Below are 25,277 nucleotides of genomic sequence, written 5' to 3' on the forward strand. Positions count from 1 at the left end.
TCTATTCTTTAACCTACCGCTAGTCTACCCTTTTTATTTTATATCTTCTTCTTTTTAAAACCAAATATGTTTTTATTAATCCTTCCCCCTCATTTATTTACACACTGTGTAAATACCGCCGATCGGGCGGTCGAATCGGGTCAGAATATCTACCTAGGTCTATAGACTAGGTCTAGATCTAAATTGTTTCAGGCAGTCTATGTTGGGTTCTTTTCTAATCACTCACACACACATTCATAATTCATTGAAGACGACAGAAGCAAACACACCGGATTCCATTGACAAGCGGCACAACCAAGGATTTCATTTGAACGAAGAATATTTTGTGTTATCGGCCCTGTCTGCTATTAATAGATCGCTCGGCTGGATACCGTGTCTAAAAATAATCTGCTATGTCGACGCTGTCTCAACGTTGTGTGGCTGCTACTGGCCAATCAGCGTCGTTAAACTCGTACTCGTCCAATGGGAGAGCTTCGTTGCGCTAAGGGTTTGGCGGACGGTTATAAAAGGGCCAGCAGCGCTGAGCTGCCGCATTTCCTTAACAGTCAGTTAAGATCATTCAAAAAAAAAAAGATGGCTCGTACCAAACAAACCGCCCGAAAATCTACTGGAGGCAAAGCCCCACGTAAACAGCTGGCCACCAAAGCCGCCAGAAAGTCAGCACCAGCCACCGGCGGTGTTAAGAAGCCCCATCGTTACAGGCCTGGAACCGTCGCCCTGAGAGAAATCCGTCGTTACCAGAAGAGCACTGAGCTGCTCATTCGCAAGCTGCCATTCCAGCGCCTGGTCAGAGAAATCGCCCAGGACTTCAAGACTGACCTTCGCTTCCAGAGCTCCGCTGTCATGGCCCTGCAGGAGGCTAGCGAGGCTTACCTCGTCGGTCTGTTTGAAGACACCAACCTGTGCGCCATCCACGCCAAGCGTGTCACCATCATGCCCAAGGACATCCAGCTAGCCAGACGTATCCGTGGTGAGCGTGCTTAAGAGGTTTCTTTTAAGCCCAAACCACCACCCCCTGTCCTCAACCAAGGTCCTTTTTAGGACCACCTGACAACGTTCAGATTAGCAGTGAAGGTCCCCCACCTCACGAGTTTCCACCCACCCACCCACTACACCCCCTGCCCATGTCTGCCACTCTACTACTACTACTACTACTACATCTATTAGTATTATTCTGGGGGATGCGGGAAATAGGTTCTATTCATTTATCTCTTTAATTCAACTCACACATCACATTGCTATTTGAATTCGTGTATGCATGCTGTTGATATTGTTTTATTTATCTCAAATGTGAAGAAAGGAGAGAATAAATTTTATATTTTTCTTTCACCCACCCACCACCCTATCCATTGCTTTTTAAAATATATATATAAAAAAAAAAAAAGAAAAACCCTTTAGGGTTAGAGCTAGATATCTAGATCTTAATCGGAGAGCAGAAATTATTCTTAACGACTACACGCCATAGATTATTTAATTATTAGAAGCCTAACTAACCTATTCGTTTCACGATGTAAACAAACCACTGCGAGTACGGAGCGGAGTACGAGAATATTATTTCGTTCGTACTCGACCAATCAGCGTTCGAGATTCTCTCGTACTCGCATAATGAGCTCGCTCGTACTCGCATAATTAGGTGTAGGGAAATATTTCAGTTTTATTCGCACAAAACGGTGAAAATAACGTCTAATATCATATTTTAACATGACAAACGTGGATCTTTTCTATGCCTACACGTGTGGGCAATGAAACTCTTTATTTTTTATCCAAGGGTCGCATAGCAGAATAGGTGAAAAAATGACTTTGAAAACGACACCGTTAGCCGACAAGCCAGCAACATTCCAGTCGACACGGCAAGCTGCTTTTTCATTGGCTGGCTCATTCGCCGACCGCTTTTGGTTGGGCGGTGTCCGCCATATTGAACGAACTCGAGCCCAGGACCGTATATAAGGAGCGAGTTTCTCTGCAGACGGCGTTTTTCGAACACTCCTTCATCAACAAAGAAGAAAAATTCAATATGTCTGGCCGAGGCAAAGGTGGTAAGGGACTCGGCAAAGGAGGCGCCAAGCGTCACAGGAAGGTGTTGCGTGATAACATCCAAGGTATCACCAAGCCAGCCATCCGTCGTCTTGCTCGCAGAGGTGGTGTCAAACGTATCTCTGGTCTGATCTACGAAGAAACCAGAGGTGTCCTCAAGGTGTTCCTTGAAAATGTCATCCGTGATGCCGTCACCTACACTGAGCACGCCAAGAGGAAGACCGTCACTGCTATGGATGTCGTCTATGCTCTGAAACGTCAAGGTCGCACCCTGTACGGCTTCGGCGGTTAAACTCAACCCAGGACCACCCATTTGTTCTACCCATCCGGCCCTTATTAGGGCCACCCATACGTTTCCGAATTAGCTCGAGTGGTTGTAACCCCTACACGAATGTTTTCCATACCTACCCCTTATTTAACTTACTGAGTTACTTCTAATTATTAGGTTGTAGCCTACTTAGTTTATTTATTTAATTTGGGCAGAGTGGTCATCTTTCCTTTGTTGGTTTTTAAGGGGTTTGTTTCCATGGGTGGGTAGGATCGAGGTAGCCTACCGTGAAGGCACAAAAGAAACAAACAAAAAATATTTCGATATTACAAAAGTGTTCACAGGTATGTGGTGAACTTAGGAAAGAGTGCAGGTGGTAAGAATAGGTGTCCAGTGGGGCAAAAAATAAAAGACAAAAGATGAAAAAAAGTCTACAACACGTGGTGTTCCCAAGCGGTCACCCATCTAAGTACTAACCACGCCCGACGTTGCTTGACTGCGGTGATCGGACGAGAACCGGTATTTTCAACGTGGTATGGCCGTAGACATCTGTGTGAGAAAATTGGGGCTTATAAATATACTCAAACGAAATCAGCAGTTATTCGTCCTTTTCTGGCTACAATAATGATTTCACTGCTTTCCTCATATTATTTCAATAATAAAAAACGCCCTAAATCTCCACAAAAGCGAAACATTGTTTTAATATCGAATACTATGTGCCTTTTTTTCCCTCTACAGCCATTGGTCGCTATTTTTAACCTGAGGCGGTAACCACCGGTAGACTTCCCTGAGCTACTAATTTTCGAGCATCGCGCGTTGTAAAATACAAAATAAATACATTTTCCCCATTTTCCTTGACTAAAATCAGAAAACCAGGTGCCCCCTGCATCCGACCTGTCCTTTAACTATCGCTTTCATGTGAAATGATCTATCGGAAAGGCGATACTTTAACTTTTTTGGGTCTCCCGCTCACTCACTCCTTCCGAAACATTCTGCACGAATTCATTCAATTTTAATCCAACTCATCACATAGATCTAGATCTAGCCGCCTACAAGTCTACTAATTTAATGTTTGAGAAATAGTTCAATGCTTTTCATTTATTAATTATTCTTTTAACCTTTTCCCACGACAACTGGCACATTTATTTTCAGTCTATTAATATTCTGGCTTCATTTTAAAACACGCAACTAGGCGACGATCTAGAATTCTAGATCTAACGCTCTAGCTTAACTAAAATAATATAAACAGGAGGGTAGATCTATTCAAAATACTGTTTCAAAAATTACAATAATAATTTCACGGTGAAAAAAAAAAGGCAGGCGATCCATGGTTAATTAAATGCTAATTAAGGATGTTGCTTAAAAGGTTAGGTTGGCCTGGGACGCCAGTATTTCTCTAGAGTCTAGATCTAGAATTTCTAGATTCTGTAGGAATGAGTAGCCTAGGTATTAATAATTAAATGCATTAGTAATTATTAGTAAATAACATAAGATTTAGTTCAGTAAAAACTAATAGATCTAGATTTTAGGTCCAATGTTGGCTATCAGACTTGATGCTTGATTGTAATGATTATTAGGTTTGAGCAATTAATTTTTTTAAACATTTTTTTTAATTATTAGTATTAGTGATAAGTCATCATTAGTGGGAGTAAATTTACTTCTTTCCAGTCTGGTTCTGGGTTTCCTTGTAGCCTATATAATCTAGATCTAGTTGGTGATAATATTAATAAATATTGTTTCCCATTTTAAATACTCAGGCGGTTTGTTTGAAAGTCTGACCGCAGCTCCATATTCATTGACTGTCGAAGCAGCGCATAAAATGAATTAGCTTATATCCAGGGCTGGCCTGGTCTGCCTGTTATTGTGACTGAATTGTCCTACAGACAAGACCTGAAGAAGCCCTCGTTAAGTAATAAGTGTACAGCTTGCTTTTAGCCTGGCGCGGGGATCTTTCACCGGCCACTTTAACATTCTGCGACAGGGCAGGCCTTTACTTTAAGCTTTAATCTTAGCTGGTTCCGCTTTAACACAGGGTATTCTTTTGTCTTTAAGTATACCGCTTTCTTTCATCAGCCTGGAACCCTGTGTCTGCTACCGGTATCTCATCCGGCAGGGCAAAACAATTTCCAGTTTTTAAATTAAGCTGATGTCATTTTTAATACCAATGATTAGGATTTTGGCACAATGCTTATTTTTCTATATACACAAGATGAATTTCACATCATTTTCTGATTTCAGTTTAAGTTTGAAAGCATGTAAAATGTCAATTTGTCCTGCTATGTGATTTTTCTTCATTTATTTTTTGCTAGCCCATGGCATCACATTATGAAGACTCTACTAATATCTTTAGGCTGGGGCCAGTACCTTAACCGACTGTCGTCAAATGAAAAAACTGACAGAAGAGCGCAATTTAATACACACAACAGATATATATGTATCCGAACAAACAAATAAATATATTTGAACATATATACATACCTTTATATACGCACACTGATATATACATATATTTACATAATAAATACATTATATATGAATATATCTATATATATAACTTATTTATTTATACATATATATATATATATATATACTTATATATATATATATATATATATATATATATATATATATATATATATGTATTATGAATATATATATTAATTCTTATATAATATATATTTGTAAATATAAATTATATATATGTGTGTATATATATATCCTTCTGTTTGCTGGGGTAGAAGAAAAAAACTTATAATTATAATATTCTGAAGGATATTATTTTACTTGAGCGTCTTTCGTCTACACTCAAATATATATATTTGAATATACATTCAAATATATATTCAATGAATATACATTTAGACACACATGTAAATATATATATATATATATACACAAAACATGCATATATATACATACGTATATATAGACATATATACAATATTCGTCTATGTATATATATTCAATATTTTTACATTATAAATAAATATATATATAAAAATATATATATATATATATATATATATATATTTAAAAAAATATATACATATATGAAATACTTTTTACACATATTTATTTATGCTTCTATAATATATGGAAGGATATTAATTTACTCAAGCGTCTGCCTTGGGTGTTTATATAAAAAGAGAAGGGTTGAACTAATGAGAGGAATAAAAAAAATCTTTATATTCAATCTAATTTATTTATATTGTATATGTTATAGACTGGCATACATTTTTTTCTCTCTGGTTTATGTGAAAGGAGCTTGCAGGGATTCAAATTATTATTTTTTGCATTGAAATTCATTCTTTATTAATCACAGCTATGTTGCAGGCATATAAATACTTCCCTTTGGGCTCAAGTTGCTTTGAAAGAATCCTTGTCAGTATAGAACTAGTACCAGGACCATAAATGTATGCCCCAGGGCAAATGTTAAGAAAACCTCATCATTTTACAACTCCAACTGACCAGGGGCTTAAGAAATGATGCTTCTGCGCAAACTTTCTCGTCAGCCGGTAAGAGATCAACCTCCTTTTGATTGTTTAAATTTAATCTGTGCTGAAATCATTGTGCAGGCTGGCAAAGAAAACCATGAACTTCTTGAAAGCTGTGTACTTGAGCTCATGTTATTTTTTATTTTCTGTATTTTGAAAAAAAAAAAAGTATATATATGATAATAAAAAAAAAAAGTTCAGAGTATTTAATTGTTGTTTTGTCTTGTTAAAGAGAATGTATGTTGTGCAGAAGTGTAACCAACTCATTTTCAAGCCAGGCCTAGCAAAAGACAAAACCAAAAGAATCATATGATATGATGGTAGTAGGAAAAAAGTATATCAGTGAACAAATGGTGGCAGATGCATGCCTTAGCAATCTGACATGGTAGCTTTAATGAAAGAAAAACAAAAATAATAAAAACACCAAAAGCCACACTCACACAGTTATGTTCAACATATATAATGAAGACAGAAAAAAACCAACCCACCAGAATGGATGTATTGTAATGAAAATGGCAGTTAGCACTGGTGATAAGAATCAAAGTGTTGGCTAATAATTCCTATTACAACAGCCAGCCTTATAATCTGAATTAAAACTATTAAATCCCATTCATCCCTTGGATCTATGCCAAACAACACACAATAAATGATATGCATAGAGGTGTGCTGATGCCCTGTGTGAGATGCAGAATGAAATAGTGTTTTTAAAAAAAAGGAGCCACCCAGTAATAAGTATGTGGCCTTTTTATGTCTAGTTTAAAGGATAGAATTAGCATGAAATGTGTTAAGAGAATAGTGTGTGCAGTTGTTGGGATAGGCATATTACTATGTAGGCCTATGTATGTATGTATATCTATCTCTACTTATTAAAGAAAAGAATGACTAAACAAAAAAAAAAAACTGTAACATGGCAGCTACACAGAGTGGGTGGGTGGATGAGGGAGGGAGGGAAAACTCGTTCAATGTAAACCAAACCGAGCTAATTGGGAATGGGTGGAGGCCCTGAAAAGGGCCGAGTAGTAGAGCCACAACAAGCAAGCCAGGTGGTTGTTTGCTGTTGTGTTTATTTGCTGGTGGTGTACTTGGTGACAGCCTTGGTGCCTTCACTGACGGCGTGTTTGGCCAGCTCACCGGGCAGGAGGAGACGGACAGCGGTCTGGATCTCCCTGGAGGTGATGGTGCTGCGCTTGTTGTAGTGGGCAAGACGGCTGGCTTCAGCTGAAATGCGCTCAAAGATGTCGTTGACGAAGGAGTTCATGATGGACATGGCCTTGGAGGAAATGCCAGTGTCAGGGTGCACCTGCTTCAAGACTTTGTAAATGTAGATGCTGTAGCTTTCCTTTCTCCTCCTCTTCTTTTTCTTGTCACCGGTGCGTACGGCTTTAGCCTTACCGGCCTTCTTGGCTCCCTTGGAAGAAACTTTAGGTGGCATGTTGTTTTCTTTTCAATGGCTTGAACAGAAATGAGGCGAACCGACCGCCGGCCGCCCTTTTATATGAAACGGCGAGGAAATTTGGAGAGTACGAGTACGAGTACGAACGCCAAGCCGCTGCGCAGCCAATCAGAACGCTCGCTTGGTGACGAACGGATTTCCTCGCCGTTTCGTATAAAAGGGCCGATCTCGCCGTTAAGTCTTCATTCATCGCCTGCAGCCGTATCGCTGTTAGTCGCTGTATTTCTTCTCGCTCCTAACCAACTCACAATGTCCGGACGTGGTAAAGGCGGTAAAGTCAAGGGAAAGTCCAAGTCTCGCTCCTCCAGGGCAGGCCTTCAATTCCCAGTCGGACGTATTCATCGTCTGTTGAGGAAAGGAAACTATGCTGAGCGTGTCGGTGCTGGTGCCCCAGTCTACCTAGCCGCCGTCCTCGAGTATTTGGCCGCTGAAGTGCTCGAGTTGGCCGGCAACGCTGCCAGAGACAACAAGAAGACAAGAATCATTCCTCGTCACCTCCAGCTGGCCATCCGTAACGACGAAGAGTTGAACAAACTTTTGTCGGGTGTCACCATCGCCCAGGGTGGTGTCCTCCCCAACATCCAGGCCGTGCTTCTGCCCAAGAAGTCACAGAAGACACCCGGTGGCAAGAGCTAAACAGTGTCACCCTGCTGCCCACTGTCCACCTAGCCTACTACTGTCCTTTTCAGGACAACCAAAGTTTACCCAATTAGCTTTCGTTGTGTGTCAATGAACAAAAATCGAGTTTTCCTACCCTACCCTACCCTACCCTACTTGTTTCAAACTTTATTAATAACGTATCAACATGTCAATCACTAGCAGTATGAGATCATTATTATAGATGTATAATACTTACACTGGTTTACACGAGCAGAACAGGGAGGGGGCGGTCATATTAATAGTAGTAACTGGACATATTTTAGGGGTATTCGTTCATAGATACAAATGAAAATAGAATCTATTTTTCTTTAAATGTGCTCCGTTTAACCCCTGTCTACAACAAATAAGGGTGGTCGTTATTTTAAAATTCTATTCTTTAACCTACCGCTAGTCTACCCTTTTTATTTTATATCTTCTTCTTTTTAAAACCAAATATGTTTTTATTAATCCTTCCCCCTCATTTATTTACACACTGTGTAAATACCGCCGATCGGGCGGTCGAATCGGGTCAGAATATCTACCTAGGTCTATAGACTAGGTCTAGATCTAAATTGTTTCAGGCAGTCTATGTTGGGTTCTTTTCTAATCACTCACACACACATTCATAATTCATTGAAGACGACAGAAGCAAACACACCGGATTCCATTGACAAGCGGCACAACCAAGGATTTCATTTGAACGAAGAATATTTTGTGTTATCGGCCCTGTCTGCTATTAATAGATCGCTCGGCTGGATACCGTGTCTAAAAATAATCTGCTATGTCGACGCTGTCTCAACGTTGTGTGGCTGCTACTGGCCAATCAGCGTCGTTAAACTCGTACTCGTCCAATGGGAGAGCTTCGTTGCGCTAAGGGTTTGGCGGACGGTTATAAAAGGGCCAGCAGCGCTGAGCTGCCGCATTTCCTTAACAGTCAGTTAAGATCATTCAAAAAAAAAAAGATGGCTCGTACCAAACAAACCGCCCGAAAATCTACTGGAGGCAAAGCCCCACGTAAACAGCTGGCCACCAAAGCCGCCAGAAAGTCAGCACCAGCCACCGGCGGTGTTAAGAAGCCCCATCGTTACAGGCCTGGAACCGTCGCCCTGAGAGAAATCCGTCGTTACCAGAAGAGCACTGAGCTGCTCATTCGCAAGCTGCCATTCCAGCGCCTGGTCAGAGAAATCGCCCAGGACTTCAAGACTGACCTTCGCTTCCAGAGCTCCGCTGTCATGGCCCTGCAGGAGGCTAGCGAGGCTTACCTCGTCGGTCTGTTTGAAGACACCAACCTGTGCGCCATCCACGCCAAGCGTGTCACCATCATGCCCAAGGACATCCAGCTAGCCAGACGTATCCGTGGTGAGCGTGCTTAAGAGGTTTCTTTTAAGCCCAAACCACCACCCCCTGTCCTCAACCAAGGTCCTTTTTAGGACCACCTGACAACGTTCAGATTAGCAGTGAAGGTCCCCCACCTCACGAGTTTCCACCCACCCACCCACTACACCCCCTGCCCATGTCTGCCACTCTACTACTACTACTACTACTACTACTACATCTATTAGTATTATTCTGGGGGATGCGGGAAATAGGTTCTATTCATTTATCTCTTTAATTCAACTCACACATCACATTGCTATTTGAATTCGTGTATGCATGCTGTTGATATTGTTTTATTTATCTCAAATGTGAAGAAAGGAGAGAATAAATTTTATATTTTTCTTTCACCCACCCACCACCCTATCCATTGCTTTTTAAAATATATATATAAAAAAAAAAAAAGAAAAACCCTTTAGGGTTAGAGCTAGATATCTAGATCTTAATCGGAGAGCAGAAATTATTCTTAACGACTACACGCCATAGATTATTTAATTATTAGAAGCCTAACTAACCTATTCGTTTCACGATGTAAACAAACCACTGCGAGTACGGAGCGGAGTACGAGAATATTATTTCGTTCGTACTCGACCAATCAGCGTTCGAGATTCTCTCGTACTCGCATAATGAGCTCGCTCGTACTCGCATAATTAGGTGTAGGGAAATATTTCAGTTTTATTCGCACAAAACGGTGAAAATAACGTCTAATATCATATTTTAACATGACAAACGTGGATCTTTTCTATGCCTACACGTGTGGGCAATGAAACTCTTTATTTTTTATCCAAGGGTCGCATAGCAGAATAGGTGAAAAAATGACTTTGAAAACGACACCGTTAGCCGACAAGCCAGCAACATTCCAGTCGACACGGCAAGCTGCTTTTTCATTGGCTGGCTCATTCGCCGACCGCTTTTGGTTGGGCGGTGTCCGCCATATTGAACGAACTCGAGCCCAGGACCGTATATAAGGAGCGAGTTTCTCTGCAGACGGCGTTTTTCGAACACTCCTTCATCAACAAAGAAGAAAAATTCAATATGTCTGGCCGAGGCAAAGGTGGTAAGGGACTCGGCAAAGGAGGCGCCAAGCGTCACAGGAAGGTGTTGCGTGATAACATCCAAGGTATCACCAAGCCAGCCATCCGTCGTCTTGCTCGCAGAGGTGGTGTCAAACGTATCTCTGGTCTGATCTACGAAGAAACCAGAGGTGTCCTCAAGGTGTTCCTTGAAAATGTCATCCGTGATGCCGTCACCTACACTGAGCACGCCAAGAGGAAGACCGTCACTGCTATGGATGTCGTCTATGCTCTGAAACGTCAAGGTCGCACCCTGTACGGCTTCGGCGGTTAAACTCAACCCAGGACCACCCATTTGTTCTACCCATCCGGCCCTTATTAGGGCCACCCATACGTTTCCGAATTAGCTCGAGTGGTTGTAACCCCTACACGAATGTTTTCCATACCTACCCCTTATTTAACTTACTGAGTTACTTCTAATTATTAGGTTGTAGCCTACTTAGTTTATTTATTTAATTTGGGCAGAGTGGTCATCTTTCCTTTGTTGGTTTTTAAGGGGTTTGTTTCCATGGGTGGGTAGGATCGAGGTAGCCTACCGTGAAGGCACAAAAGAAACAAACAAAAAATATTTCGATATTACAAAAGTGTTCACAGGTATGTGGTGAACTTAGGAAAGAGTGCAGGTGGTAAGAATAGGTGTCCAGTGGGGCAAAAAATAAAAGACAAAAGATGAAAAAAAGTCTACAACACGTGGTGTTCCCAAGCGGTCACCCATCTAAGTACTAACCACGCCCGACGTTGCTTGACTGCGGTGATCGGACGAGAACCGGTATTTTCAACGTGGTATGGCCGTAGACATCTGTGTGAGAAAATTGGGGCTTATAAATATACTCAAACGAAATCAGCAGTTATTCGTCCTTTTCTGGCTACAATAATGATTTCACTGCTTTCCTCATATTATTTCAATAATAAAAAACGCCCTAAATCTCCACAAAAGCGAAACATTGTTTTAATATCGAATACTATGTGCCTTTTTTTCCCTCTACAGCCATTGGTCGCTATTTTTAACCTGAGGCGGTAACCACCGGTAGACTTCCCTGAGCTACTAATTTTCGAGCATCGCGCGTTGTAAAATACAAAATAAATACATTTTCCCCATTTTCCTTGACTAAAATCAGAAAACCAGGTGCCCCCTGCATCCGACCTGTCCTTTAACTATCGCTTTCATGTGAAATGATCTATCGGAAAGGCGATACTTTAACTTTTTTGGGTCTCCCGCTCACTCACTCCTTCCGAAACATTCTGCACGAATTCATTCAATTTTAATCCAACTCATCACATAGATCTAGATCTAGCCGCCTACAAGTCTACTAATTTAATGTTTGAGAAATAGTTCAATGCTTTTCATTTATTAATTATTCTTTTAACCTTTTCCCACGACAACTGGCACATTTATTTTCAGTCTATTAATATTCTGGCTTCATTTTAAAACACGCAACTAGGCGACGATCTAGAATTCTAGATCTAACGCTCTAGCTTAACTAAAATAATATAAACAGGAGGGTAGATCTATTCAAAATACTGTTTCAAAAATTACAATAATAATTTCACGGTGAAAAAAAAAAGGCAGGCGATCCATGGTTAATTAAATGCTAATTAAGGATGTTGCTTAAAAGGTTAGGTTGGCCTGGGACGCCAGTATTTCTCTAGAGTCTAGATCTAGAATTTCTAGATTCTGTAGGAATGAGTAGCCTAGGTATTAATAATTAAATGCATTAGTAATTATTAGTAAATAACATAAGATTTAGTTCAGTAAAAACTAATAGATCTAGATTTTAGGTCCAATGTTGGCTATCAGACTTGATGCTTGATTGTAATGATTATTAGGTTTGAGCAATTAATTTTTTTAAACATTTTTTTTAATTATTAGTATTAGTGATAAGTCATCATTAGTGGGAGTAAATTTACTTCTTTCCAGTCTGGTTCTGGGTTTCCTTGTAGCCTATATAATCTAGATCTAGTTGGTGATAATATTAATAAATATTGTTTCCCATTTTAAATACTCAGGCGGTTTGTTTGAAAGTCTGACCGCAGCTCCATATTCATTGACTGTCGAAGCAGCGCATAAAATGAATTAGCTTATATCCAGGGCTGGCCTGGTCTGCCTGTTATTGTGACTGAATTGTCCTACAGACAAGACCTGAAGAAGCCCTCGTTAAGTAATAAGTGTACAGCTTGCTTTTAGCCTGGCGCGGGGATCTTTCACCGGCCACTTTAACATTCTGCGACAGGGCAGGCCTTTACTTTAAGCTTTAATCTTAGCTGGTTCCGCTTTAACACAGGGTATTCTTTTGTCTTTAAGTATACCGCTTTCTTTCATCAGCCTGGAACCCTGTGTCTGCTACCGGTATCTCATCCGGCAGGGCAAAACAATTTCCAGTTTTTAAATTAAGCTGATGTCATTTTTAATACCAATGATTAGGATTTTGGCACAATGCTTATTTTTCTATATACACAAGATGAATTTCACATCATTTTCTGATTTCAGTTTAAGTTTGAAAGCATGTAAAATGTCAATTTGTCCTGCTATGTGATTTTTCTTCATTTATTTTTTGCTAGCCCATGGCATCACATTATGAAGACTCTACTAATATCTTTAGGCTGGGGCCAGTACCTTAACCGACTGTCGTCAAATGAAAAAACTGACAGAAGAGCGCAATTTAATACACACAACAGATATATATGTATCCGAACAAACAAATAAATATATTTGAACATATATACATACCTTTATATACGCACACTGATATATACATATATTTACATAATAAATACATTATATATGAATATATCTATATATATAACTTATTTATTTATACATATATATATATATATATATACTTATATATATATATATATATATATATATATATATATATATATATATATATATGTATTATGAATATATATATTAATTCTTATATAATATATATTTGTAAATATAAATTATATATATGTGTGTATATATATATCCTTCTGTTTGCTGGGGTAGAAGAAAAAAACTTATAATTATAATATTCTGAAGGATATTATTTTACTTGAGCGTCTTTCGTCTACACTCAAATATATATATTTGAATATACATTCAAATATATATTCAATGAATATACATTTAGACACACATGTAAATATATATATATATATATACACAAAACATGCATATATATACATACGTATATATAGACATATATACAATATTCGTCTATGTATATATATTCAATATTTTTACATTATAAATAAATATATATATAAAAATATATATATATATATATATATATATATATTTAAAAAAATATATACATATATGAAATACTTTTTACACATATTTATTTATGCTTCTATAATATATGGAAGGATATTAATTTACTCAAGCGTCTGCCTTGGGTGTTTATATAAAAAGAGAAGGGTTGAACTAATGAGAGGAATAAAAAAAATCTTTATATTCAATCTAATTTATTTATATTGTATATGTTATAGACTGGCATACATTTTTTTCTCTCTGGTTTATGTGAAAGGAGCTTGCAGGGATTCAAATTATTATTTTTTGCATTGAAATTCATTCTTTATTAATCACAGCTATGTTGCAGGCATATAAATACTTCCCTTTGGGCTCAAGTTGCTTTGAAAGAATCCTTGTCAGTATAGAACTAGTACCAGGACCATAAATGTATGCCCCAGGGCAAATGTTAAGAAAACCTCATCATTTTACAACTCCAACTGACCAGGGGCTTAAGAAATGATGCTTCTGCGCAAACTTTCTCGTCAGCCGGTAAGAGATCAACCTCCTTTTGATTGTTTAAATTTAATCTGTGCTGAAATCATTGTGCAGGCTGGCAAAGAAAACCATGAACTTCTTGAAAGCTGTGTACTTGAGCTCATGTTATTTTTTATTTTCTGTATTTTGAAAAAAAAAAAAGTATATATATGATAATAAAAAAAAAAAGTTCAGAGTATTTAATTGTTGTTTTGTCTTGTTAAAGAGAATGTATGTTGTGCAGAAGTGTAACCAACTCATTTTCAAGCCAGGCCTAGCAAAAGACAAAACCAAAAGAATCATATGATATGATGGTAGTAGGAAAAAAGTATATCAGTGAACAAATGGTGGCAGATGCATGCCTTAGCAATCTGACATGGTAGCTTTAATGAAAGAAAAACAAAAATAATAAAAACACCAAAAGCCACACTCACACAGTTATGTTCAACATATATAATGAAGACAGAAAAAAACCAACCCACCAGAATGGATGTATTGTAATGAAAATGGCAGTTAGCACTGGTGATAAGAATCAAAGTGTTGGCTAATAATTCCTATTACAACAGCCAGCCTTATAATCTGAATTAAAACTATTAAATCCCATTCATCCCTTGGATCTATGCCAAACAACACACAATAAATGATATGCATAGAGGTGTGCTGATGCCCTGTGTGAGATGCAGAATGAAATAGTGTTTTTAAAAAAAAGGAGCCACCCAGTAATAAGTATGTGGCCTTTTTATGTCTAGTTTAAAGGATAGAATTAGCATGAAATGTGTTAAGAGAATAGTGTGTGCAGTTGTTGGGATAGGCATATTACTATGTAGGCCTATGTATGTATGTATATCTATCTCTACTTATTAAAGAAAAGAATGACTAAACAAAAAAAAAAAACTGTAACATGGCAGCTACACAGAGTGGGTGGGTGGATGAGGGAGGGAGGGAAAACTCGTTCAATGTAAACCAAACCGAGCTAATTGGGAATGGGTGGAGGCCCTGAAAAGGGCCGAGTAGTAGAGCCACAACAAGCAAGCCAGGTGGTTGTTTGCTGTTGTGTTTATTTGCTGGTGGTGTACTTGGTGACAGCCTTGGTGCCTTCACTGACGGCGTGTTTGGCCAGCTCACCGGGCAGGAGGAGACGGACAGCGGTCTGGATCTCCCTGGAGGTGATGGTGCTGCGCTTGTTGTAGTGGGCAAGACGGCTGGCTTCAGCTGAAATGCGCTCAAAGATGTCGTTGACGAAGGAGTTCATGATGGACATGGCCTTGGAGGAAATGCCAGTGTCAGGGTGCACCTGCTTCAAGACTTTGTAAATGTAGATGCTGTAGCTTTCCTTTCTCCTCCTCTTCTTTTTCTTGTCACCGGTGCGTACGGCTTTAGCCTTACCGGCCTTCTTGGCTCCCTTGGAAGAAACTTTAGGTGGCATGTTGTTTTCTTTTCAATGGCTTGAACAGAAATGAGGCGAACCGACCGCCGGCCGCCCTTTTATATGAAACGGCGAGGAAATTTGGAGAGTACGAGTACGAGTACGAACGCCAAGCCGCTGCGCAGCCAATCAGAACGCTCGCTTGGTGACGAACGGATTTCCTCGCCGTTTCGTATAAAAGGGCCGATCTCGCCGTTAAGTCTTCATTCATCGCCTGCAGCCGTATCGCTGTTAGTCGCTGTATTTCTTCTCGCTCCTAACCAACTCACAATGTCCGGACGTGGTAAAGGCGGTAAAGTCAAGGGAAAGTCCAAGTCTCGCTCCTCCAGGGCAGGCCTTCAATTCCCAGTCGGACGTATTCATCGTCTGTTGAGGAAAGGAAACTATGCTGAGCGTGTCGGTGCTGGTGCCCCAGTCTACCTAGCCGCCGTCCTCGAGTATTTGGCCGCTGAAGTGCTCGAGTTGGCCGGCAACGCTGCCAGAGACAACAAGAAGACAAGAATCATTCCTCGTCACCTCCAGCTGGCCATCCGTAACGACGAAGAGTTGAACAAACTTTTGTCGGGTGTCACCATCGCCCAGGGTGGTGTCCTCCCCAACATCCAGGCCGTGCTTCTGCCCAAGAAGTCACAGAAGACACCCGGTGGCAAGAGCTAAACAGTGTCACCCTGCTGCCCACTGTCCACCTAGCCTACTACTGTCCTTTTCAGGACAACCAAAGTTTACCCAATTAGCTTTCGTTGTGTGTCAATGAACAAAAATCGAGTTTTCCTACCCTACCCTACCCTACCCTACTTGTTTCAAACTTTATTAATAACGTATCAACATGTCAATCACTAGCAGTATGAGATCATTATTATAGATGTATAATACTTACACTGGTTTACACGAGCAGAACAGGGAGGGGGCGGTCATATTAATAGTAGTAACTGGACATATTTTAGGGGTATTCGTTCATAGATACAAATGAAAATAGAATCTATTTTTCTTTAAATGTGCTCCGTTTAACCCCTGTCTACAACAAATAAGGGTGGTCGTTATTTTAAAATTCTATTCTTTAACCTACCGCTAGTCTACCCTTTTTATTTTATATCTTCTTCTTTTTAAAACCAAATATGTTTTTATTAATCCTTCCCCCTCATTTATTTACACACTGTGTAAATACCGCCGATCGGGCGGTCGAATCGGGTCAGAATATCTACCTAGGTCTATAGACTAGGTCTAGATCTAAATTGTTTCAGGCAGTCTATGTTGGGTTCTTTTCTAATCACTCACACACACATTCATAATTCATTGAAGACGACAGAAGCAAACACACCGGATTCCATTGACAAGCGGCACAACCAAGGATTTCATTTGAACGAAGAATATTTTGTGTTATCGGCCCTGTCTGCTATTAATAGATCGCTCGGCTGGATACCGTGTCTAAAAATAATCTGCTATGTCGACGCTGTCTCAACGTTGTGTGGCTGCTACTGGCCAATCAGCGTCGTTAAACTCGTACTCGTCCAATGGGAGAGCTTCGTTGCGCTAAGGGTTTGGCGGACGGTTATAAAAGGGCCAGCAGCGCTGAGCTGCCGCATTTCCTTAACAGTCAGTTAAGATCATTCAAAAAAAAAAAGATGGCTCGTACCAAACAAACCGCCCGAAAATCTACTGGAGGCAAAGCCCCACGTAAACAGCTGGCCACCAAAGCCGCCAGAAAGTCAGCACCAGCCACCGGCGGTGTTAAGAAGCCCCATCGTTACAGGCCTGGAACCGTCGCCCTGAGAGAAATCCGTCGTTACCAGAAGAGCACTGAGCTGCTCATTCGCAAGCTGCCATTCCAGCGCCTGGTCAGAGAAATCGCCCAGGACTTCAAGACTGACCTTCGCTTCCAGAGCTCCGCTGTCATGGCCCTGCAGGAGGCTAGCGAGGCTTACCTCGTCGGTCTGTTTGAAGACACCAACCTGTGCGCCATCCACGCCAAGCGTGTCACCATCATGCCCAAGGACATCCAGCTAGCCAGACGTATCCGTGGTGAGCGTGCTTAAGAGGTTTCTTTTAAGCCCAAACCACCACCCCCTGTCCTCAACCAAGGTCCTTTTTAGGACCACCTGACAACGTTCAGATTAGCAGTGAAGGTCCCCCACCTCACGAGTTTCCACCCACCCACCCACTACACCCCCTGCCCATGTCTGCCACTCTACTACTACTACTACTACTACATCTATTAGTATTATTCTGGGGGATGCGGGAAATAGGTTCTATTCATTTATCTCTTTAATTCAACTCACACATCACATTGCTATTTGAATTCGTGTATGCATGCTGTTGATATTGTTTTATTTATCTCAAATGTGAAGAAAGGAGAGAATAAATTTTATATTTTTCTTTCACCCACCCACCACCCTATCCATTGCTTTTTAAAATATATATATAAAAAAAAAAAAAGAAAAACCCTTTAGGGTTAGAGCTAGATATCTAGATCTTAATCGGAGAGCAGAAATTATTCTTAACGACTACACGCCATAGATTATTTAATTATTAGAAGCCTAACTAACCTATTCGTTTCACGATGTAAACAAACCACTGCGAGTACGGAGCGGAGTACGAGAATATTATTTCGTTCGTACTCGACCAATCAGCGTTCGAGATTCTCTCGTACTCGCATAATGAGCTCGCTCGTACTCGCATAATTAGGTGTAGGGAAATATTTCAGTTTTATTCGCACAAAACGGTGAAAATAACGTCTAATATCATATTTTAACATGACAAACGTGGATCTTTTCTATGCCTACACGTGTGGGCAATGAAACTCTTTATTTTTTATCCAAGGGTCGCATAGCAGAATAGGTGAAAAAATGACTTTGAAAACGACACCGTTAGCCGACAAGCCAGCAACATTCCAGTCGACACGGCAAGCTGCTTTTTCATTGGCTGGCTCATTCGCCGACCGCTTTTGGTTGGGCGGTGTCCGCCATATTGAACGAACTCGAGCCCAGGACCGTATATAAGGAGCGAGTTTCTCTGCAGACGGCGTTTTTCGAACACTCCTTCATCAACAAAGAAGAAAAATTCAATATGTCTGGCCGAGGCAAAGGTGGTAAGGGACTCGGCAAAGGAGGCGCCAAGCGTCACAGGAAGGTGTTGCGTGATAACATCCAAGGTATCACCAAGCCAGCCATCCGTCGTCTTGCTCGCAGAGGTGGTGTCAAACGTATCTCTGGTCTGATCTACGAAGAAACCAGAGGTGTCCTCAAGGTGTTCCTTGAAAATGTCATCCGTGATGCCGTCACCTACACTGAGCACGCCAAGAGGAAGACCGTCACTGCTATGGATGTCGTCTATGCTCTGAAACGTCAAGGTCGCACCCTGTACGGCTTCGGCGGTTAAACTCAACCCAGGACCACCCATTTGTTCTACCCATCCGGCCCTTATTAGGGCCACCCATACGTTTCCGAATTAGCTCGAGTGGTTGTAACCCCTACACGAATGTTTTCCATACCTACCCCTTATTTAACTTACTGAGTTACTTCTAATTATTAGGTTGTAGCCTACTTAGTTTATTTATTTAATTTGGGCAGAGTGGTCATCTTTCCTTTGTTGGTTTTTAAGGGGTTTGTTTCCATGGGTGGGTAGGATCGAGGTAGCCTACCGTGAAGGCACAAAAGAAACAAACAAAAAATATTTCGATATTACAAAAGTGTTCACAGGTATGTGGTGAACTTAGGAAAGAGTGCAGGTGGTAAGAATAGGTGTCCAGTGGGGCAAAAAATAAAAGACAAAAGATGAAAAAAAGTCTACAACACGTGGTGTTCCCAAGCGGTCACCCATCTAAGTACTAACCACGCCCGACGTTGCTTGACTGCGGTGATCGGACGAGAACCGGTATTTTCAACGTGGTATGGCCGTAGACATCTGTGTGAGAAAATTGGGGCTTATAAATATACTCAAACGAAATCAGCAGTTATTCGTCCTTTTCTGGCTACAATAATGATTTCACTGCTTTCCTCATATTATTTCAATAATAAAAAACGCCCTAAATCTCCACAAAAGCGAAACATTGTTTTAATATCGAATACTATGTGCCTTTTTTTCCCTCTACAGCCATTGGTCGCTATTTTTAACCTGAGGCGGTAACCACCGGTAGACTTCCCTGAGCTACTAATTTTCGAGCATCGCGCGTTGTAAAATACAAAATAAATACATTTTCCCCATTTTCCTTGACTAAAATCAGAAAACCAGGTGCCCCCTGCATCCGACCTGTCCTTTAACTATCGCTTTCATGTGAAATGATCTATCGGAAAGGCGATACTTTAACTTTTTTGGGTCTCCCGCTCACTCACTCCTTCCGAAACATTCTGCACGAATTCATTCAATTTTAATCCAACTCATCACATAGATCTAGATCTAGCCGCCTACAAGTCTACTAATTTAATGTTTGAGAAATAGTTCAATGCTTTTCATTTATTAATTATTCTTTTAACCTTTTCCCACGACAACTGGCACATTTATTTTCAGTCTATTAATATTCTGGCTTCATTTTAAAACACGCAACTAGGCGACGATCTAGAATTCTAGATCTAACGCTCTAGCTTAACTAAAATAATATAAACAGGAGGGTAGATCTATTCAAAATACTGTTTCAAAAATTACAATAATAATTTCACGGTGAAAAAAAAAAGGCAGGCGATCCATGGTTAATTAAATGCTAATTAAGGATGTTGCTTAAAAGGTTAGGTTGGCCTGGGACGCCAGTATTTCTCTAGAGTCTAGATCTAGAATTTCTAGATTCTGTAGGAATGAGTAGCCTAGGTATTAATAATTAAATGCATTAGTAATTATTAGTAAATAACATAAGATTTAGTTCAGTAAAAACTAATAGATCTAGATTTTAGGTCCAATGTTGGCTATCAGACTTGATGCTTGATTGTAATGATTATTAGGTTTGAGCAATTAATTTTTTTAAACATTTTTTTTAATTATTAGTATTAGTGATAAGTCATCATTAGTGGGAGTAAATTTACTTCTTTCCAGTCTGGTTCTGGGTTTCCTTGTAGCCTATATAATCTAGATCTAGTTGGTGATAATATTAATAAATATTGTTTCCCATTTTAAATACTCAGGCGGTTTGTTTGAAAGTCTGACCGCAGCTCCATATTCATTGACTGTCGAAGCAGCGCATAAAATGAATTAGCTTATATCCAGGGCTGGCCTGGTCTGCCTGTTATTGTGACTGAATTGTCCTACAGACAAGACCTGAAGAAGCCCTCGTTAAGTAATAAGTGTACAGCTTGCTTTTAGCCTGGCGCGGGGATCTTTCACCGGCCACTTTAACATTCTGCGACAGGGCAGGCCTTTACTTTAAGCTTTAATCTTAGCTGGTTCCGCTTTAACACAGGGTATTCTTTTGTCTTTAAGTATACCGCTTTCTTTCATCAGCTTGGAACCCTGTGTCTGCTACCGGTATCTCATCCGGCAGGGCAAAACAATTTCCAGTTTTTAAATTAAGCTGATGTCATTTTTAATACCAATGATTAGGATTTTGGCACAATGCTTATTTTTCTATATACACAAGATGAATTTCACATCATTTTCTGATTTCAGTTTAAGTTTGAAAGCATGTAAAATGTCAATTTGTCCTGCTATGTGATTTTTCTTCATTTATTTTTTGCTAGCCCATGGCATCACATTATGAAGACTCTACTAATATCTTTAGGCTGGGGCCAGTACCTTAACCGACTGTCGTCAAATGAAAAAACTGACAGAAGAGCGCAATTTAATACACACAACAGATATATATGTATCCGAACAAACAAATAAATATATTTGAACATATATACATACCTTTATATACGCACACTGATATATACATATATTTACATAATAAATACATTATATATGAATATATCTATATATATAACTTATTTATTTATACATATATATATATATATATATACTTATATATATATATATATATATATATATATATATATATATATATATATATATGTATTATGAATATATATATTAATTCTTATATAATATATATTTGTAAATATAAATTATATATATGTGTGTATATATATATCCTTCTGTTTGCTGGGGTAGAAGAAAAAAACTTATAATTATAATATTCTGAAGGATATTATTTTACTTGAGCGTCTTTCGTCTACACTCAAATATATATATTTGAATATACATTCAAATATATATTCAATGAATATACATTTAGACACACATGTAAATATATATATATATATATACACAAAACATGCATATATATACATACGTATATATAGACATATATACAATATTCGTCTATGTATATATATTCAATATTTTTACATTATAAATAAATATATATATAAAAATATATATATATATATATATATATATATATTTAAAAAAATATATACATATATGAAATACTTTTTACACATATTTATTTATGCTTCTATAATATATGGAAGGATATTAATTTACTCAAGCGTCTGCCTTGGGTGTTTATATAAAAAGAGAAGGGTTGAACTAATGAGAGGAATAAAAAAAATCTTTATATTCAATCTAATTTATTTATATTGTATATGTTATAGACTGGCATACATTTTTTTCTCTCTGGTTTATGTGAAAGGAGCTTGCAGGGATTCAAATTATTATTTTTTGCATTGAAATTCATTCTTTATTAATCACAGCTATGTTGCAGGCATATAAATACTTCCCTTTGGGCTCAAGTTGCTTTGAAAGAATCCTTGTCAGTATAGAACTAGTACCAGGACCATAAATGTATGCCCCAGGGCAAATGTTAAGAAAACCTCATCATTTTACAACTCCAACTGACCAGGGGCTTAAGAAATGATGCTTCTGCGCAAACTTTCTCGTCAGCCGGTAAGAGATCAACCTCCTTTTGATTGTTTAAATTTAATCTGTGCTGAAATCATTGTGCAGGCTGGCAAAGAAAACCATGAACTTCTTGAAAGCTGTGTACTTGAGCTCATGTTATTTTTTATTTTCTGTATTTTGAAAAAAAAAAAAGTATATATATGATAATAAAAAAAAAAAAGTTCAGAGTATTTAATTGTTGTTTTGTCTTGTTAAAGAGAATGTATGTTGTGCAGAAGTGTAACCAACTCATTTTCAAGCCAGGCCTAGCAAAAGACAAAACCAAAAGAATCATATGATATGATGGTAGTAGGAAAAAAGTATATCAGTGAACAAATGGTGGCAGATGCATGCCTTAGCAATCTGACATGGTAGCTTTAATGAAAGAAAAACAAAAATAATAAAAACACCAAAAGCCACACTCACACAGTTATGTTCAACATATATAATGAAGACAGAAAAAAACCAACCCACCAGAATGGATGTATTGTAATGAAAATGGCAGTTAGCACTGGTGATAAGAATCAAAGTGTTGGCTAATAATTCCTATTACAACAGCCAGCCTTATAATCTGAATTAAAACTATTAAATCCCATTCATCCCTTGGATCTATGCCAAACAACACACAATAAATGATATGCATAGAGGTGTGCTGATGCCCTGTGTGAGATGCAGAATGAAATAGTGTTTTTAAAAAAAAGGAGCCACCCAGTAATAAGTATGTGGCCTTTTTATGTCTAGTTTAAAGGATAGAATTAGCATGAAATGTGTTAAGAGAATAGTGTGTGCAGTTGTTGGGATAGGCATATTACTATGTAGGCCTATGTATGTATGTATATCTATCTCTACTTATTAAAGAAAAGAATGACTAAACAAAAAAAAAAAACTGTAACATGGCAGCTACACAGAGTGGGTGGGTGGATGAGGGAGGGAGGGAAAACTCGTTCAATGTAAACCAAACCGAGCTAATTGGGAATGGGTGGAGGCCCTGAAAAGGGCCGAGTAGTAGAGCCACAACAAGCAAGCCAGGTGGTTGTTTGCTGTTGTGTTTATTTGCTGGTGGTGTACTTGGTGACAGCCTTGGTGCCTTCACTGACGGCGTGTTTGGCCAGCTCACCGGGCAGGAGGAGACGGACAGCGGTCTGGATCTCCCTGGAGGTGATGGTGCTGCGCTTGTTGTAGTGGGCAAGACGGCTGGCTTCAGCTGAAATGCGCTCAAAGATGTCGTTGACGAAGGAGTTCATGATGGACATGGCCTTGGAGGAAATGCCAGTGTCAGGGTGCACCTGCTTCAAGACTTTGTAAATGTAGATGCTGTAGCTTTCCTTTCTCCTCCTCTTCTTTTTCTTGTCACCGGTGCGTACGGCTTTAGCCTTACCGGCCTTCTTGGCTCCCTTGGAAGAAACTTTAGGTGGCATGTTGTTTTCTTTTCAATGGCTTGAACAGAAATGAGGCGAACCGACCGCCGGCCGCCCTTTTATATGAAACGGCGAGGAAATTTGGAGAGTACGAGTACGAGTACGAACGCCAAGCCGCTGCGCAGCCAATCAGAACGCTCGCTTGGTGACGAACGGATTTCCTCGCCGTTTCGTATAAAAGGGCCGATCTCGCCGTTAAGTCTTCATTCATCGCCTGCAGCCGTATCGCTGTTAGTCGCTGTATTTCTTCTCGCTCCTAACCAACTCACAATGTCCGGACGTGGTAAAGGCGGTAAAGTCAAGGGAAAGTCCAAGTCTCGCTCCTCCAGGGCAGGCCTTCAATTCCCAGTCGGACGTATTCATCGTCTGTTGAGGAAAGGAAACTATGCTGAGCGTGTCGGTGCTGGTGCCCCAGTCTACCTAGCCGCCGTCCTCGAGTATTTGGCCGCTGAAGTGCTCGAGTTGGCCGGCAACGCTGCCAGAGACAACAAGAAGACAAGAATCATTCCTCGTCACCTCCAGCTGGCCATCCGTAACGACGAAGAGTTGAACAAACTTTTGTCGGGTGTCACCATCGCCCAGGGTGGTGTCCTCCCCAACATCCAGGCCGTGCTTCTGCCCAAGAAGTCACAGAAGACACCCGGTGGCAAGAGCTAAACAGTGTCACCCTGCTGCCCACTGTCCACCTAGCCTACTACTGTCCTTTTCAGGACAACCAAAGTTTACCCAATTAGCTTTCGTTGTGTGTCAATGAACAAAAATCGAGTTTTCCTACCCTACCCTACCCTACCCTACTTGTTTCAAACTTTATTAATAACGTATCAACATGTCAATCACTAGCAGTATGAGATCATTATTATAGATGTATAATACTTACACTGGTTTACACGAGCAGAACAGGGAGGGGGCGGTCATATTAATAGTAGTAACTGGACATATTTTAGGGGTATTCGTTCATAGATACAAATGAAAATAGAATCTATTTTTCTTTAAATGTGCTCCGTTTAACCCCTGTCTACAACAAATAAGGGTGGTCGTTATTTTAAAATTCTATTCTTTAACCTACCGCTAGTCTACCCTTTTTATTTTATATCTTCTTCTTTTTAAAACCAAATATGTTTTTATTAATCCTTCCCCCTCATTTATTTACACACTGTGTAAATACCGCCGATCGGGCGGTCGAATCGGGTCAGAATATCTACCTAGGTCTATAGACTAGGTCTAGATCTAAATTGTTTCAGGCAGTCTATGTTGGGTTCTTTTCTAATCACTCACACACACATTCATAATTCATTGAAGACGACAGAAGCAAACACACCGGATTCCATTGACAAGCGGCACAACCAAGGATTTCATTTGAACGAAGAATATTTTGTGTTATCGGCCCTGTCTGCTATTAATAGATCGCTCGGCTGGATACCGTGTCTAAAAATAATCTGCTATGTCGACGCTGTCTCAACGTTGTGTGGCTGCTACTGGC

The 25,277-nt window shown here is 39.6% G+C and overlaps 3 non-coding genes across 3 annotated transcripts; all 3 read right to left on the reverse strand.

Moving 5' to 3' along the window:
• Positions 1 to 2,730: 2,730 nt before the first annotated feature.
• Positions 2,731 to 2,849, reverse strand: LOC131934197 (5S ribosomal RNA). The gene has a single exon (XR_009385544.1). It is a non-coding gene; the product is annotated as a 5S ribosomal RNA (ribosomal RNA).
• An 8,164-nt stretch (positions 2,850 to 11,013) lies between these two features.
• On the reverse strand, positions 11,014 to 11,132 carry LOC131934198 (5S ribosomal RNA). The gene has a single exon (XR_009385545.1). It is a non-coding gene; the product is annotated as a 5S ribosomal RNA (ribosomal RNA).
• Positions 11,133 to 19,294: 8,162 nt separating this feature from the next.
• Positions 19,295 to 19,413, reverse strand: LOC131934200 (5S ribosomal RNA). Its single transcript, XR_009385546.1, has one exon. It is a non-coding gene; the product is annotated as a 5S ribosomal RNA (ribosomal RNA).
• Positions 19,414 to 25,277: the final 5,864 nt, after the last annotated feature.

The sequence above is a fragment of the Physella acuta genome, unplaced genomic scaffold (assembly GCF_028476545.2).
Source record: "Physella acuta isolate Inbredline_101_S28 unplaced genomic scaffold, ASM2847654v3 ptg002756l, whole genome shotgun sequence".
NCBI classification, from domain to species: Eukaryota; Metazoa; Mollusca; class Gastropoda; family Physidae; genus Physella; species Physella acuta.